Source organism: Rhipicephalus sanguineus, chromosome 3 (assembly GCF_013339695.2).
Source record: "Rhipicephalus sanguineus isolate Rsan-2018 chromosome 3, BIME_Rsan_1.4, whole genome shotgun sequence".
NCBI classification, from domain to species: Eukaryota; Metazoa; Arthropoda; class Arachnida; order Ixodida; family Ixodidae; genus Rhipicephalus; species Rhipicephalus sanguineus.
This window is the reverse complement of record NC_051178.1, coordinates 25,450,701-25,468,758: the sequence shown is the minus strand read 5'-3', so window position 1 is coordinate 25,468,758 and position 18,058 is coordinate 25,450,701. Positions and strand designations below refer to the sequence as shown.

At 46.8% G+C, this 18,058-nt stretch overlaps 1 protein-coding gene across 1 annotated transcript in view; it reads right to left on the bottom strand.

The window, feature by feature from the left end:
• LOC119386505 (ATP-citrate synthase) overlaps positions 1–16,343 on the bottom strand; it is a 108,410-nt gene extending 92,067 nt beyond the window's left edge. The window contains exon 1 of the mRNA XM_037653772.2: positions 16,206–16,343. The gene's annotated coding sequence lies outside the window, so the exon portion shown is untranslated. The remainder of the gene's footprint in view (positions 1–16,205) is intronic.
• Between the last annotated feature and the right edge of the window lie 1,715 nt (positions 16,344–18,058).

Below are 18,058 nucleotides of genomic sequence, written 5' to 3'. Positions count from 1 at the left end.
AAAACGGCCGCTCAAGGGGAGATGAGTTGAACCACAAAAGGAGCCGCTCGTGATCAGAGGAGGTCAGAGCTACGCAAGCAGCCCGTAAAGAAGAAAAAAAGTGCCCGTCCCTTACATGGAGCAACGCCCATTTCCCCCATCACCGCTAGATTTTTCGTTCTTTCCTCCTTCCAAAGACATCGTGCGAGGACGTTCCAAAAACGCCGTATGAGGAAAAAAAGAAGAAGGGGAGGAACGCTTGACGTGGTCTGCCTCGGTATTCCCACACTCGCTCGGCGGGACTTTCATTTCGCCCGCGGCATTCTTGATGTCCTTACGTCAGCGCACCTATTCTGGTGCGTCTTATGACGTCGTGCACGCACAGACGAGGGAAGTCGATCGTGAACGAATACGCGCGTGCAAGTAATGGAGCGCACTATAGATCGCCCGTTAGGAAGCTCACCAGAGATAGTTAACATGGTTCGACGCACATCGCTCGACAATTTACGAAGACGTCGAGGAAGAGACGGAGAAGGTGTCATCGATATGATCCACGAGCATAATATAGTTTACCGTCCCAAAACCACGATATGATAATCAGAGACGCCGTAGTGGAGGGCTCCGGAAATTTCGACCACCTGGGGTTCTTTAACGTGCACCTAAGTCTAAGTACACGGGCCTCAAACATTTTCGCCTCTCCCGAAAATGCAGCCGCCGCGGCCGGGATTCGATCCCGCGACCTTCGGGTCAGCAGTCGAGCGCCACAATCACTAGACCACCGTGGCGGGGCGCTACAGGCAGGGTTGCCGTAGAGTCACTGTATATGCTACCTTTAGGTAGCAGAGTTGCGCATAGGTCCGGCTAGCAACCACAGCTATGCGGTGAAGTCGCACTTTGTTTTTGCAGGCGACATGCCTACCGTGACGCCGATTAACCTGTCTGGCGTGTCGAAAACCGGCAATAAACATTGGCTGTCGATGGCGAGTGTTAATTCAGTTCGCTGCAGCGGCGGCGTCGAGAAATAAAAAAAATTGGCCCAAGCGGCAGCTTCTCCGCAATGCATGGTTGCTAGCGGCGTTGGAAGACAGATGCGCAACTCTGCTACCTAAAGGTAGCATATACAGTGACTCTAGGTTGCCGTAGAGTCCATGCATATGCTGCCTAAAGGTAGCATATACAGTAACTCAGGTTGCCGTATGCCAGCTTGCAGCGATTAATTTGTACCGCAGAGGTCACGTGCTCGGCCAGCTTTTCGAGGAGGAAACAAGTCCATGGCCTCGCGATCAGTCGGCTTGCCAAGGTTGCGCATACCTCAGTCGAAAACAGAACAATAGAAACACGGACAAGTACGGACACAGGGCTGCCGTGCCCTCACTCGTCGGCGTTCACGAATCGCTGTTTTCAACTATTAAGTCGTATAGACGCTATTAGTTATCCACAGTACGCACACAGGAGGACCTCGACAGCAGAGAGGAAGGAGGGCATGCTGAAGTGCAGGCGGTGGCGAATGCATCCAGCTGCTGCGCAGACAGGTGCCAGCGGTGACGAGCCCGATTGCGCCACATCGAGCGCGACAGTCATGTCCGACGAGGCGAGGGAGCCACTCGCATGCGATGTCACGTCGGATGTCAGAAAATGCCCGTATGCGGAATCCACGACACTTGCCGACGTCATACACGTTGGCCAACGAGTTAGAGGAGACGCTGCCCATATTTATTTATTTATTGCGAAGAGCTCGGAGCTGAACGAGCAGCTCTGGGCCGTACGGCAGGTCGAGGATGCCGCCCGAGTCCAGGGACTCCGAGCTGCCACCTGAGGACACCAACCCCGAAGTGCTACCCAATAACGTCCGTCTTTTACACCACAAGGGCGCCGGCATCGAGGTGTCCCGACTTGTCAAGATAAGCTAGAATTTCAAAGTGAGCTCTGTATTCAAAAGCAGGGTGATTGGCGTAAAATCTTTAACTGCTGCTCCGCGAGGAATGACACGGAGAAAAGCCCCATAATGAAATTTGGCGATAGAATTATACAGTAAATGCCGGTCTTGCAGCAGCTGCTGAAAGCGATGAAGGTATACCGCGGTACAGGAGTATCGGTAGTTACTGCGAAATTTCAAGAAAACGATATCTTCACGGAAGGATCAAAGTTTGCAGATACAACAATAGCAGTAATTAGCGCTCTTTCGATGGACTCAGGGAAAGACTGAAAAAGGTGTTCGCCAGGAGTGAGGCTATGGCAAAGCGCTAGGTGCTCGCGTAAAGAAAAACACAATTTCTAAAAAAGAAAGTGTGAAATAGTTTAAGCACTGTAAATTGTAAATGGCAGTTCGGAAGGAAGAATACGACACTTGCTTCATTTCTTTTTCTTTCTTGGAAACCAACTATTTGGAAATGCTAAACGCAGAAGTAAAATGTCGCGATATGTATTGCCGTTTCAATTCGTGTTTTCATCATTGTCATAACGTGATCCAAGGAATAGAATACGCATAAGAAGGTTCCGCCCGTGCAACTACACTGAAGCGCAACAAGGCAACAACGGCGCTGTCGTCTCGTCGTTGCACGACCAGTTCCGCTTCGTCATCCATTAACCAGCCCAGTCCAGTTCAGTACTAGTCTTGTGGCGGAACAACTAGTGATAGTCGAGGCACGAGGACAAATGTCGCTGAACGTATGTAAGAGGCGGAGTGCACAACCCTCTCCGCAACCGTATAGGCGACAAGTGACGCCCCCCATCGGTTGCGAAGCCGAGATGGTTACGCGACGCTTAACGTCGCGTAACCTTCCACCGTTAGTCCTTTCACCCTCCTGCATTCTTTGCGCATCGTGAATGCGTTCCATGCGAAGGTGTTTACGGTGCTGCAGGCCACATTTGCGAACGCGGCAGGCGCTACTTGCATGACGTCAAAGACGGTGTGTGACGGCGTCACACTAGTGATGCAGAACTATCGGTAAATTGACTATCGATAGTATCGATAGTTTCTTTGAAACTATCGATAGTGCACAAACAGACTATCGATAGTACTACTATCGATAAACTATCGATAGTCGAATCGGTAGTACCATCGGTAATATTACTAGCCATATTACTGCCACGCGTGTTTATTGCTTTGTTTTGATGTATTCGGGTTTCACCCACAGACTGTTAGCAGCGTTTGACGCAGACCGCGCCGCAATGTTTGAGAAGCTTCGCGATTGTTTAACATTTTAAGATTACGCGCCGGACGCAAATATTCAAGCTTATTCGAAAGCTTACGCGAGCATTAGCGATAACGCTGGAAGGTTTGATGACTGATGTATAAAAGACGAAGCGTTCTACCGATTATCAGATTACTCGACGGCCGGCGACTGTTCTCGCTTCTATCTGTGCACAGCGTGTATCGCTTGTACTCTGAGTTTTTATTTTCTTGGCACAACTTCGACCAAATAAAGAGCTTCGTATTTCCCAGTCTTGCTGCAGCATTCTTCACCGTCACAACCACGCGACAAACTAGCCATAGTGGTGCGAATAACGATGCTGTTGCTGGCTGGCCAAATTGCCAAAATATTCGCGATAGCCTACTGTCAGCTTCGCTTAATTTATGAGCAAATTTTTGGCGAAAGAAATTATTTGCGCAGGGAAAATGGCGGCATATGTCCATCAATAAATTCATATTTAAAAGCAACCAGTTACATCTTACAATTACCAAACTTTGTTCTTGATCATTTTTTTTACTTTGAAATCTTAAAATGCAATATAAAACTGAAGCCGCGCAGTTCCACCCCATGCAACGGCTTCGTTTCCGCTACAGCTGAATAGTTTAACTTTATGATCATGTGTCAGCGAAGCACTCTGGTGAAGAACACAAGCATGTCAACTTTCTTGCTCTTCAGCCTGCTCCTCCGGCTCCACTATGTACCACGCGCGCGGGAAACCAAGTTTATTCTGCAATGAGTTCGCGCTGTTGATTTTAAACTATCGATAGTACTTACTATCGATAGCGCTATCGATAGTATTTTTTACCATCAATAGTTCGATAGTGACTCAGCTATCGATAGTATCGATAGTACCATCGATAGTTCTGCATCACTACGTCACACCCGCGGGATAAGAGCGAGCGGCCTTTCGTTTTGACAGCTATCATCGCGGCGTAGATCAGTATAGCACGGTGGTCATTTCCACCACGGCACGGTCTACGCACAGCACCGTTCGTAGTGCTCAAACAGCGTAAAAATAGCATTGCACTTATTATTTTAGTGTCTCTCGCGGGCGTCAGAAATGTCGCATACACGAGAAGAAATACCGCTAAATCTGCCGAGTGCTCTGAACGACCCCGCAACTCTAATTCGTGCTCCCTTTACGCGTCTCCCCTGCCAATGTATAAGGCTCCTCGATGGCTGACGTAGTATGCGGTACGAATAAACGGACATTTCTGAAGTCACACTGCCGCGTTCGGCGTATCAATCGTGACGTTTATTCTTCGGATAATGAAGCTCAGTATTCACTCACTTTGGCCACCGAAATCATCAATGTTTCTTCCGCGAAAAAAAAAAAAAAAATTGCGGTCTTTCTTCAGATTTCTGACCCCGAGGTGCTTCCAAGCGCACAGCGTCGTCGGCCAGTCGGGCGAAGCAGGGTCGACGCTCATAAATGAGGCACCGTCAGGCGTCACAGAAAAAGGGCTGCCGTACGTGTTTCTATAGGTGGCATGCACTGACGTCATTGAAAGCGCCGTGTTGGAACACCAGCATGTAGGGTCGCGACGTTTCCGATGTCACATTAATGTTATCAAAACACCACGTGCAGCTTCTTTCGTTATTGAGGCACAGAGACGTTCCTGCCGCGTCGTTTTCACGCAGACGAAACTTGTTTGTCATCAAAGTCGCCATCGTGAAGTCCCAGTTCCTTTCAGAAGCTGCGTCCATGACGTCACGTGCAAGCCATCTATTGGGAATACGCTTACGTCTTATACTACCACAGCTGGCTTGCTTCTCTTCCGTCCTGCCTGAGTGGACTTGTTTTTATTGTACACGAGTCCGAAGGCACGAAACGTGCGAGCCAGCAGAAGAGAAGGAAAACCCACTGCGATGGATAATGCACGTGGAAAGGGCCGAACGCTTATGCTAATCAGGTTTGAAGAAAAGAAGAGTGCCCATGACGAAAGCCACGAAGGGCACCAAAACCACTTTTCGAGAATAAAGCTTTCCAAACAAAGCTGCCTTCGCCGCAAGAACGGGGACGTCTGTAGAAGTCCCCCAAAAATAGAAACACGCGCAGCGAAAAGAATTCCTTCGAACGCAGACGCTTGCACTCAACGAGGTCTGTCACGCACACACACACACACTGCGGAAATTTAAACTGAGAAGCAGCAACGAAATGTTTGGCAGTAAAATAGGCACCTCCCATTACGCCACCCTTTACTTCACGAAGCCAAGGAAAGAGTAGAACGAGCTATTTTTAGTTTTTAATTAAAGCGTAATAATTATGAAGGTTGCGGGTTCGGTTTCTACCGGCGGCAAGATTTTTTTTTTCTCTCATTCGCATCTATTTCCATTTATCGATAATTATTACAAGTAAACACAACAAATTACGTTCCCAACAATTTTTCTTGGCTTGCGTAAAGGGGTGTAGCGAAAACCGGAAACACGGTCCATTTTGTAGTTTAATTCACGGCACAATTTACCGGTGCAGAAACACCGGCTACAACGCGTAAAAAGAAAGAAAGAAAGAAAGAAAGAAAGAAAGAAAGAAAGAAAGAAAGAAAGAAAAGGCGCCGTCAAAATCCAAGTCCTAGCGACGGCGCTCTCTACCGGTAAGAAAAACAGATCTCGAAGGCTGTGCGTCTGCTGCCTACATGCTCTGGAAACCCGTCATAAATGTCGTGTCACAGACACAATCCATCAGCAGATTATAAACTAAGAGCAGGGCCCTTACCTTGCGTCTCGCAGCACGTAAGGGGATATTATCTGAATATATATATATATATATATATATATATATATATATATATATATATATATATATATAAGGAACAAGAGAGAGTACGACGCACGTTGGTTTTTGCGGTATGTTTACTGACGTTTCGGCTGCCGAAACGTCAGTAAACATACCGCAAAAACCAACGTGCGTCGTACTCTCTCTTGTTCCTTATTCAACCGGGGCCAACGCGACTTCCTTGCTGCAACTATATATATATATATATATATATATATATATATATATATATATATATATATATATATATATATGTTGAAAAAAATCAAGCACGTAGGAAAAATTGTTCAGTAAAGGACTGACGTTTCGGCCGCGGGACCGGCCTTCGTCGGACTTCCGGGTCCTTTGTTAGCACTTTATTGTTTATATATATATATATATATATATATATATATATATATATATATATATATATATATATATATATATATCCACGCCAGCCTGTCGAAGAGCTCGGACGATAATTGAATACATAAAAGCGGGAAAAAACATCCCACATCGCTCGTAAAACCCTCAAGTCAGCACTTGCAGGTCTTATCTATCCCAGACATGTAGCACTTCTAAGGCGAAAGGTCTGAATGTGCCGACAGCAGACGATGGCGCGTTTCTCTATCGGCGCACGAGCACAGCACAAAGAGGAGGAGCTCGCCGATGCTTGACGAGTGGAGAGAATTATTTGCGCTCCCAGAAATAGACCCGACACTCGACTGATCGATCAATTATATTTGTTTGCCATTTCCCGTGTCGGTCGGAAAACAAACGCCATAATACAATGCCACCGTGACTATTCCTCGAGCACCTATGCGCACCAGCGTCTCTTGCATCGCCGAATTCACGCCGACACGCGGCCCGATACGAGTCGGCTACAGAAGCGCAAACTACGTGCTCAACGAACAGCGCGAGTTATGAGTGAGCGATAAGAGAAACGCGGCCGGATTGCCTGAAGCTCCGAACAACACCCGACAGGGAAAGACGACAGCGCAAGTGGACGATCGCCGGCACAAGTTCATGGGAAAGGTGTGACAACAGTGGCGTGTAGTCAGGATGATCTTTCAGGCTGTCTTATATGCCGCCGGTAAAGAAAAAAAAAAAGAGATCACCGCCCAGATGGTTAACCAGCGACGCTCAAACGTGCGCTCAGGTGCTAATCACTGGGTTAGCCTCGCATTATAGTTTTCCTCGATTATTCGTTACGTCTGTGCGGAAACCTTAAAGGGACCGACAACTGCCCAAAACATGAAATGAGATGACTCCACTGATGGAAAGATCGTCCGTCGCATTGACTCAAACCAACCCTGTTCTTTTCGTGAGGGATGGATTTATATTTTTATTTCTGAATTGAAAGTCGCGAAAAATGACCTGTGGCGCCTCCGGCGGCAAAAACATGAGCGATCCGATGAACCCGGCCACGTGACCGTTGATTGCTGCACGCGGTCGACGATTTTTCTTTGTTAGTATTGAAATATTGTTCGTAGTACTCCATAAAAAATGTACATCTAGGCCTGCGTTAGTAGTATGCATTTAAGTGGCGCTGCCTTCGCGTGACGTAATGATTCCATGCTCGTCAGCGCGTCTTGAGCAACTTTTCAGCGTGCTCATGCAACCGTGCACACAGTTTCCAGGTCGCTAAGATTTTGGATCGACATAGTTTTGCTACCTACACCTTGTGTCAGAAATGACGCCCGCTGCTACATGGCGCGGCCGCGCATATGCGTAGTGACGTTTTCGATGACTTGGCTTGGCTCGTGCATCGAGAGAACGACGCCGGGACAAGCCACCCATGACACAGGCGCAGGCAACCTTGGACGCATGCGCACAACGCGTTACAAATACAGGGGAGGTGTATAATGCCACATCATCTCATTGTTATTTTGAAAAATAGTTGAAAAGCTATAAATAAAGGTGGTTAAGCATAGTTACAGGAACTCCTGCGAAAGCCGAACGACAGCTTTGACAAATCGCGAGAAGGGCTGGCGGCATCGCTATCAATTCTCAGCGTTGCTGGAGGAAAGGTGCGTCCGTGTTTATAGAGCCTTTCAGATAAAAAAAATACTGCTTGTAAAATAACTACGTGCTTTTGGGATTAACTAGTGCAGCTACAAACACTGCGAAGGGTGAGCTTTCCGTCGCGCCTTAAAAAGATGTCTCGAGAAAAATCAGCTGTCGGTCCCTTTAATAGGTGCTTAGCGCCCGTGTGTTCCGTTTTTCATTTTTAGTGGACCAGTGGTGTGCACTAGTGGGATTTGCCCAATTTCCGCGCCAGATATACGTTCATGATGATGATAGACCGCCGGATTTTCTCTTCGCCCAGCCATACAAAGTTTCGTTTAAAAAGAAAGAGCCCGCGCACAAACAATAGCTCAGTTGCTTTTCTGCTTTAAGGATGCCGAAAGACCAGTGGTTTGGTTCACTGCAATATCTGCATAACAATACGCGTGGAAAATTCCGGGGGCTGTTCTCGCCCGGCCCCCGAAGGTTGCCACAATCTCCACCACGTCCTCAGGGCCCTTCCTCCTTTACGGCGTCTGCACATTGCACGGCGACTCGGTTCTCCGGAGAGGAAGCGCAAAAAACAAACATTACTGATGTGTGCCAGAAAGGTGGCTCGAAAGAGATGGACCAAGTCACGTGGGCGCAGCTTTTGGAGCAGTCATCACCCACGCATTTTGTAACGCAAATGCGCAGTGCTTGTTCGAATCGGCATTTTAGGCACTAGTTGCGCTGAAGTGGCGCGTGAAATACTCGAGGCCATTCACATCGCAAAGAAGGGAGAAGCCTGTTGTAGTGACAGCTCTGTGGCATTATGCAGAAGCGAACGCGGTTTTTATGAAATATTTTTGATGATCTCAAGGACCTGATAAGAACAGCCAAGACAAATAATAGGTGCACGTGGTCTTTGCATTTCTGACATAGGTTGGTAGAGCTGACGGCGATTGTGACGAGGCCATGTGACTGCGTGTATTACACATATATTCGAGCCCCGATCTGTCGAATGAGCCGCTTAAATTTCCAGTCTTTGCTGTAATTGTCCTTTTTGGCTGGATATACGTTGCCCTCTATACGCTGGGGCATTGGTGCTCTGCTGAATGAAATATGCACGCGTGCATGCATGTTTATTTAACATTCCAGGATATGAAATTGCCGCTGATAATTTCCTGAGGACAGCCGTATAATTTTCAGTTCCAAAATACCGCTCGAACTTGTAATTCAATGAGGCTTTCCCTCATGTTTTAGTTACGGTGTACTGGAAGCGCAAGCTGCGTAAATTTTCCACGCGTTTTTTCGTTTTTTTTTTTTTTTTACTGCCGAAAAGGACTGTTGCGATGACGTTTTGTGTTTTTCAGTACAAGGTACGCGTTGAGGTCGTGTGGCGAAGTACCTGTAGTATAGTGCTTTATGGAAGACTCGCTAGGCTCCCGGATCCTGGGCAGTTAATAAAATGCAGAGTTCAAGAATGAATTGGTCCATGGCGTCCCAAATTAACCTAGCATGCGCGCTACAAAATTTGCAGCAATAGAAGGCTTCGGATTTAATTTTTACAAGTTCCTTCGCACGAACTTTGGCCAGATTAGTGAAGCAGGACCGAGATACTGTGACGCCATGCTTCTTCGGCAAAACCCCGTACGACCTGCAGTGGATGTAACTGTTAATAAATCGTGACACAGTATTAATATTAAAGCTTGAGCGCCCTTGAACTCCTGTGGAGGTCAATCACAGAGCAAATAGTAATAGATCTTTTTTTTGTTTTAAAAAGCTAAAACAAAACAAAAAACTGGCCTGTCCAAGTACACACGGGTGTTATTCACTGCAGTTAGTGCAATCGTGTAAAAGACTGCCTTCTTACCAAGTATTAGTTCGTCTCTCATTCCACAATATTGAGAAAGTATTCTTATTCGACTTGTACTTTCACAGCATGGCCTATAGTTTGCACTCTCAAGCAGAACCTCGACATGCAGTATTAATGGCCAAGTTGTTTGTAGACATATAGCAGACTGGTGGAATAAATCATGCGCATATAAACTCGAAATTATATTTAAAAAAAAAAAACGAGCAATTATCTTTCGCGATGTGCGCCTTCCTGCATACACGGCAAGCGCGGCTTCGGCCAGCTGTTTGTGCAAAGCAAATGTTCCACGCTGCAGCGGCGGAGGAGGCTGCTTTGGATTCCGCGGAGAAAAAAGAATTTCTAGCGACGCGCTCCACAAAGTGGCGGAGGCTGGGCGCTTGAGAGCTGACGCTTACAAGGCGATGTGTCCTGCGGTCGCAACGGGCAACGTACTGCGAATAGACTGAATACACCAAAAGGCGACAACCAGCTTAATCCAATAATATCTGTTCAGCAAGTATAGTCATGGTCTTCGAAACTATAGCCGACGTCGATCGTTCCAAAACTATGACACTCAAGAGGTACACATTTGAGATGTTCCCATTGCGGAAACTTTAGAATCCAATATTTCCTCGAACGTGAAAACATTTTTCAAATTTCCGTGATGTCTGCGTCATTGATTACAAACTCAACGGCTTACTTGCGGTACTTTGATGGACGTATACCGAATGCCCTTCGCATGCGCTGACCAATGACAGAACTGATTAGTTATCTGGTGAAGCGTTAATGACACAAACGAACAGCACGCACAGTGTTGCGTTCGTCGATAAGCGTGATACGGTGCAGGTTGTTTCTTACGCTGCGCGAACACGCTGAAACAGACAATACGCGTATATTGATTACACAACGAGTTTGCAGGCTGCGTGAATTGGCACGAGTAAGCGAAAATCATTTAACAAAGGCTGTCTACCGCGTGCGCTCGGTCAGGTAGCCGAGTTCGTGCACAACAAAAAGCGTTCAAAACTACTATTATATACTCAACAACAACAATAATAATAATAATTGCTGGGTTTTACGTGCCAAAAATTTTGATATGATGAATTTCAGCCAGCTGGGGTTCTTTAACGTGCATCTAAATGTAAGCACTCGGCCACCATCGAAATGTGGCCGCAGTGATCGGGAATCGAACCCGTGCCCTCGAGCTTAGCAGCGCGACACTCTACCTGCCAAGCTCTCACGGCGGGACGTCGATTACTGCGTAAGAATCCTACTCGAAAGCAATAATTGCTAACTTCGAACAGCAGAGTAACCAATCAAAGAGACGATACTACAGGTGGAAGAAACAGAGCAATCGGTGGTTCGCATCCGGGATATTTGAGGCCTAAAGCGAGACAACCAGAAGGCGAGGTCATCTTTTTCTATTACTCCCATTGCCTACCCACTGTTGTTGAGGCGTCTTCTACACGAGAGGTGTAATCTCCCCGTTCACTAGACCATCGATAGCCAATAACTAGACCATCCGACCACCCTGCATCCTTTCCCGGCAAGAGCACAAAAGGGCCGCACTCTTCCCATACTGACAGCGAAGTGTGATAGGCTCCAGCCCATTCACTTCACCGCTTCCGTCTGTTCGAATGGCCTTGGCAACGTTACGCGCGCGTAGAAAGAAAAGCATCGCTAATCGCTTCCGCGTAGGCGTGGGTCGCGCATACTGCGCGAACAGATACGCGTTGTCCATTTTGACCGGCATCGGTGCATGGGCGTAGCCATAAATGTTTCCCGGGGGGGAGGGGGGGGGGCGAGACCCCCCCCCCCTATTTTGAACGTTCGTGCGTGTATGTCCACATATGTACACATGCAAAATGCAAGAATTTCAGGGGAGGGGTACAGAACCCCACAAACCACCGTTCTGGCTACGCCAATGCAGCGGCGCCTATTGTTTCTTTGTTATTTTAGAGTGCCGAGATTTTTTTTTTTTTTTCAGTGGCTTCATCATTTTTCCCGGGTACAGTTATAAAAAAAAAGATCACCAAACAAATTTAGCCTGCGCGCCTTTTGAGTGCTCGGTTATTGTGCCTAATACGGGTGCCCGCTGTGTATATTAGGATTCTTGTTTCACGCTCTGTTCTGTGACTGCGCCGTACACTACGAGTTCGGTATGAACCTGCGGGACCGCTAGGAAGTTTCGGACGCATTCCAGGCTCGAATCACCACGGGCACCGGGTGAACGCAGCGCCCAAGGCGGACGCTGCTTCTGGCGCGCTCGCTTCCCTCTCGGGCACATTGTTTTGAAACAGGGCCCGTATCTCGAAACGGTCAATTTCACTCGGTATTATTATCGGCCGCGCAGAATGGCCGATAACGCTGCATCAGGGTCGATAACGGTATTAAAAATACAGTCCCAGCAGTAGTCGTATTTACGAAACGCATGCACGCGTACGCGTGCGCACGGGGCGCCAAATCCACCCATATATTGACTTAGTAGGGGGATGAACCTTCACCCCCCCTCCCCTCCCCTGATGGGGAACCCTGCCTATGCATGCACGAATGAGAAACGGCAGCTCTGCACTGAACCGCGCAGAAAGCAACTTTATGAACGCCGAATGGAGAGTGGATCAATGTCAAACAAAACATAAAATCAGATATTGGCACAACCGATATTGTCTTGCCTATTCTTGCGTGAGATGGGTCTGACGAGCGAAAATTCATTGGAGATAATATGAGCAGACATATGAGCTTCTGAGTGGTACTCCGAGCTTCTTACCTAAAGTGTGTTTAAAAACGTATTAGTTTTTGCGATTTGATTACAATATTTCATACAAATGCCTCTTTGGTCATTGATGATTCTCAGAGTTGCCCGCATGCAACATTACCAAGCAATGTACTAGCCTCGTAAGCCTGGACCAAAACAAAAATCGCACATGATGTAATGTGACAACAGCTGTTGTGGGACGCTTTCAATGTTTGCATAATCCCCTTTGGTAACCTCGTTGTTATGTGCAATAGACAACTCTACTCTTTCTCAAGCATGAAATTTGATAATGCTTGACCGCACTACCCACTACTCCGATCTCTGTGCAACAGCCAGAAATTCCTTTGATGGTCAGGGACATTACAATAATGCATACCCTACTTATTGGTGCCTTCGAACCATGACACCCAATGTCTCATGAAAGTCTGAACCAACTGAACTTGTGCGCTTCCTAAAAAGGAATAAAATCTCAACACCAACCTTTTCGGATTTCACATACACTATACCACCACTAGCACAAAATGCGCACAATTAATTTAGTCTTCAAGTTTACACTCTGCAGAATTGCGTCAGAGTAATCCAACCATTAGAGCCATGTTTCCGCAGGAATTCAATTTCACAACGGAGCTTTGCCTCTGCCAGCAAACACTTGCTTACAAGCTGCCCTTACAGAAAGGCTAAGAAATGGCATGGAACAACTACATTCTGCCAGATGAGGTGCTGCACACCTGAGAACACGTGCAGGTGAAATACAGAATTAAAAGAACACACATGCAGCCCGAATTTCAAACCAACTCCTATACTGAAATTCACCGTAGTGCACAGTCTGTGGTGTACACTATGCATGTTGTCCGGGCCCCTCTGTTCTGACAGAGGTGTGTGAGAGAAGGTTGCGTGGGAGGGGTTCTGCTATGCAGGCACCGGCTTTGCCCCAGAAACATTTTAAGAATATCAAACTGCACAGGCTTGCACAACCAATTATGGTGGCAAAGCGCTACTAAGAAAGGAGACAGGAACTGTCTACAGAAGCAGTTATGGGTCCCAGCTTTCTTGGTACACCGTGAAACTCCCACAGAGCTCTCAAAATTTATTACGAAGCTTGGAAAAGGAAAACAAAAAGAAGAACCCAAATGCGAACAGAAGAAGAGATCATCAAAACTAAGTAAGCATGCACACTGAAGGCTCTCACGTGATTACTGAAGTGAAACGTTATCCTCAAAGGTGTTGCCTTCCTGCATGCTATACAACTGTTGTTTGCTTGATTTGGGACAATGTTAAAGAAAGCGCACATTCCCCTGTGATGCATGGGGCACAAAAAGCTTTCAATGCATTATATTGTTAGCAATGTGATGGGTTCATTTATAATATCGTAATACATTATTATTGATTTCTTTCATATTCCTCTGCATATTATGAAAGGTTCCTCAGCGACATTTACATAACCATGTGAAATGCAACCGCTTGCTTGATAACTCAAGCATCGTGTGATCAAACACTGCATTGGGTCCGCATGCTTTCATCGAGTAACGGAGACGCCTACAGAATTTTCATGTGTTCACCATATAATACATTCACTTAGCACATGCAGATACAAGTTCGGAGAGAATCTTACAAGTAGGCACAGGAAACAGCCTGTTTAAGGAAAACATACAGTCCAAGTGGTACGTGCAAGGCCCCAGTGGGTGCTACTAGATCATCACCAAATTGATCCCACGCATAACTATCTGCGAGAAAAACCAGCGAAAACTCAAGACAAGGACGAAGTAAGAGGCAGCACACGGTGTGTGCTTGACAAAAAAAAAAATTCGTCCTTGTTTTGAGTTCTCGCTCGTTTTTCTCGTATCTAATCATGGACCAAGTGGCCCAGCTTTTCACGCATAACTATCTCCAATTCTCTATTCTTACATCATGCTGATTGAAGAAACTACATGGTAGGCCCATGTTACATCCACTATTCCAAATGAAAACAAACCTTGTTAATCTTACAATATTACTGCAGAGAAGAAAGTGCAATGCTGCGCAACATATCTGTAACAGGATGGATATAGACCAAGGCAAAGCAGCTGTTTAACGCAGTTGCCAGTGCTAACACATGAATCTAACACAAACAAAAGCCTGTCACTGAATCGCTTCCGGCTGAAGTCCTGAATTACATATGCAGTAAGCTGCACATCAGGCATACAGTTGCAAACTGGCAGGTTGCAAGCAGATAACACGGAATCGTTTGGGTCGTTTTGATTTTCCAGGAAATGAATCGTGCAATTCTCATCTGGTCAAAGACTGTGCAACGGAGAAAATTTGCTGTTGCATTTGCAATTTGTTGGTAATGTGTGATGGGGGCACAGTTTCGCAAGGCGCTCTACTTCACACGTCAGACAGCCTCGGAAAAGATGAGGGGTGCACAGTGGATGACAGTGGGCTTGTCACCACAAATGCGAGGTTAGTCCAAACCTTTCTTCCACCTTTGCCTCCAATGCAGAGTCGTGTGGAGTCACAGCAGCAGACTAGTCTCCTGCTAAGGCCGTACTCTGTGCATGCAGCAAGAAATGTTCCCCACATGTGCACCTCTTGAGAATGCGCTCATTCGGCAAAATGCAATCTCGTTGGCCTCGTCCGACCCGCACATACTAAGGCTACTTTCGGAAATGCCTACTGTTTTTTTTCTAACCCCGCAATGGGTCCGTGTAGACGGCCATTCTCCACTAGAGGGAAGTACGAATACGCGTCAGAGGGTAAATTCTGCACTGGACCGCTTATAACGTTTGACTGCAGGTTGTTCCCAGGGTCAACCAGCACAAGTGTGGCACTCGAATATTGCGCGTGTGAGCGCGATGTTAGGCGAGAGAGGTGGTGACGGAAAGGTTGGGCGCAAATTTCGTCATTTGGACGGTCACACCACGGTTCGATGCGACTGCCTCGCATCCTAAATGCCAACGGGCATTATTACCCGTACTGGCGAGAAGGCACGCTTCCCAATGCGCGTTTTTCCTCCAGGCGAAAGAACGTTTAGTGGCGACAAAGCATCGCGTGTTTCTCACGGCAATGTGACGCGATGAACAAGGAAAGGCGAGCGCTTTTTTCTTTCTTTCTTTTTCTTGAAATGGCCGTGGAAAAACTAGCAGGAAGCCAACGGCGGCGTCCTCGAAGAGCATTGTCAGACGTGGACGGAAGCAATGAGAGATGGCCTTTGCGATGTCGCTCGCGCCAAATCATCACTGCAGTAATTTGCGTTGCTGAAAGCGCCCGCAAAACAAGCACACATCGCCAGTTCCTCAACGCGCCGAGAAGCTGTCACTCACGAGGCCTCTGAGCCAGTTTACCGAAGGAGAGAAAAGTGCTCGAGTGATCTGTGTGGGCCGATGAGGAGCACGACGCGCGTGATGCTGACCGGCATCACCGCGTTGCGCCGGCACCAACGACAGCGCGAGCAAGTGGCCGAACTCCGGTCGACCGGTTCGCACAGCTACGAGGAAAAAGTCTGCCCGCTTCCTCGTGTGAAAAAAAAATGGGCCGCTGTGTTTTCCGTCTACATTCTACGAGTCGGCGGTGAGAAACATGCGACACCGACAATCCGCAGCCGCTCGTACACGGTTCGCGCTCGAAACAGCAGGGCGCTGCTTCAACTCAGAGAAACTCGGTAAACACGACGAAGGGGGGAGACGAGCGGTGTGCACTCACCTGGTTGCGCCGCCGGTCGAAGTAGCCCGAAGGTTAGTAGCCTAGCGCCGAACACTCACCACGCACAACTTACAACACAAGTGCACGTATCGTGCGGACGTCTCGCACCACTCGCACCACTCACGATGCGTCTGCCGCGGACTCGCAGGCCGACCAATGGGCGCACAGGAAGGAACAGACGACAGCACCTCATGTCATTCGCTGGCCAATCGGCGCCCGGCTTGCAATCGCAGCCACTTTACCTAAACTACATCAATTTTGTCGCGCACCTACAAATTAAAAACCACAAACAATGGCATAAGCACCTATTATTACGCAAGAAATTTCAGCTAAAATCACGCTGCTATTTACTTTGCGCAAAAAAATTTTTGTTGGTTTGTCGCGCCATCTACTCTACAAAACATTAAGCGTGTTGTTAGGGTGTAGCCTTTGAGATTGGCGTGCAGAAGCAATGGTTGTCTCAGAGGTCACTGCGTTGTCGCAGAACTCTATGGCAGACTGTAACCAACAAACATGAAAACTTTCACTACAATATCTAACTAAACTCGATACTCCAGTATATTTAGTAAATAATTAGACTTAGCCATTCGTTTTAATTAATCATGCAGCATTGGCTTGTCTTAGCGGCATGGTTAGCGGGATATTCGAATTTGCATTCGAGTCGGACGACCGTTTCGCGTGCCACTGTCGCTTGCATTTTCAAGCGAAGCTCCTCGCAGATTTCGGTGTGCGGTGTCGTACGCGAAAAACCCGGCGCCGGAGGGCATACAGAAACGCGGCCCTATTTGTATGCGCCGTCTTTGATCATTCTAGCTCGATCGTGGGCTTGTCGCCGACCAGCTGTTTCCGATATGGCAATCTGTGGCGCGATCTTGTAGGCGTTCTTAAAACGAAGGGAGGTAGTCTGTTCTATCCAGTCGCGTGCGAATGGTGAATGTGAACCGCGACAGACGTCACGGCCCTACATTGAGCGATCGCGTGCGGCTGGATAGAACGGACCGCCTCCGTTCGTTTTAAGAACGCCTACACGTGTAGGCAGAGAGTTTTCATTTTCCCGGACACACGCACGTATATATATATATATATATATATATATATATATATATATATATATATATATATATATACATATATATATATATATATATATATATATATATATATATATATATATATACATATATATATATATATATATATATATATATATATATATATATATATATATATATATATATATATATATATATATATATATACATATATATATATATATATATATATATATATATATATATATATATATATATACATATATATATATATATATATATATATATATATATATATATATAATGCCACGCGCGCTTCTTTTGCTATGCTTTTGTAACTGGTCGGTTGCACGTGTGATAGCTGTCTTGCGCAGGCCGCGCCAGAATGTCTGCGAACATTCCAGATTGCATAGTAGATCATTTTGTCAAGATTGCGCACATGAAACGAATAGCAAAGATTATTCCAGAGCATAGGCGTATCTACCGGGGGGGCAAGGGGGGCGCTAGCCCCCCCACTGAGAAATGTTAGGGGGGCGGAGCCCCCCACTTTCGACAGCTGTGGTTATTGTCGGCTGCAGACTGCGGATCTAAGAAATCAGGCAAAGTTTTACTTGAACGCATAAATAACTTAATGTTGTAATAAAATTTGTCCTACGATCCTGCTGTGACGACTTTCCTCTGTGTCATGACCACGCACTGTAGGCTACCTACCGTGCGGGCTGCCTATTCCACGCTTGTGCGTCTTGCGCTCGAGCATTGCAGAGGAGGCTATCGCTCAGCAGGGGTTCTAAAACGTTACAG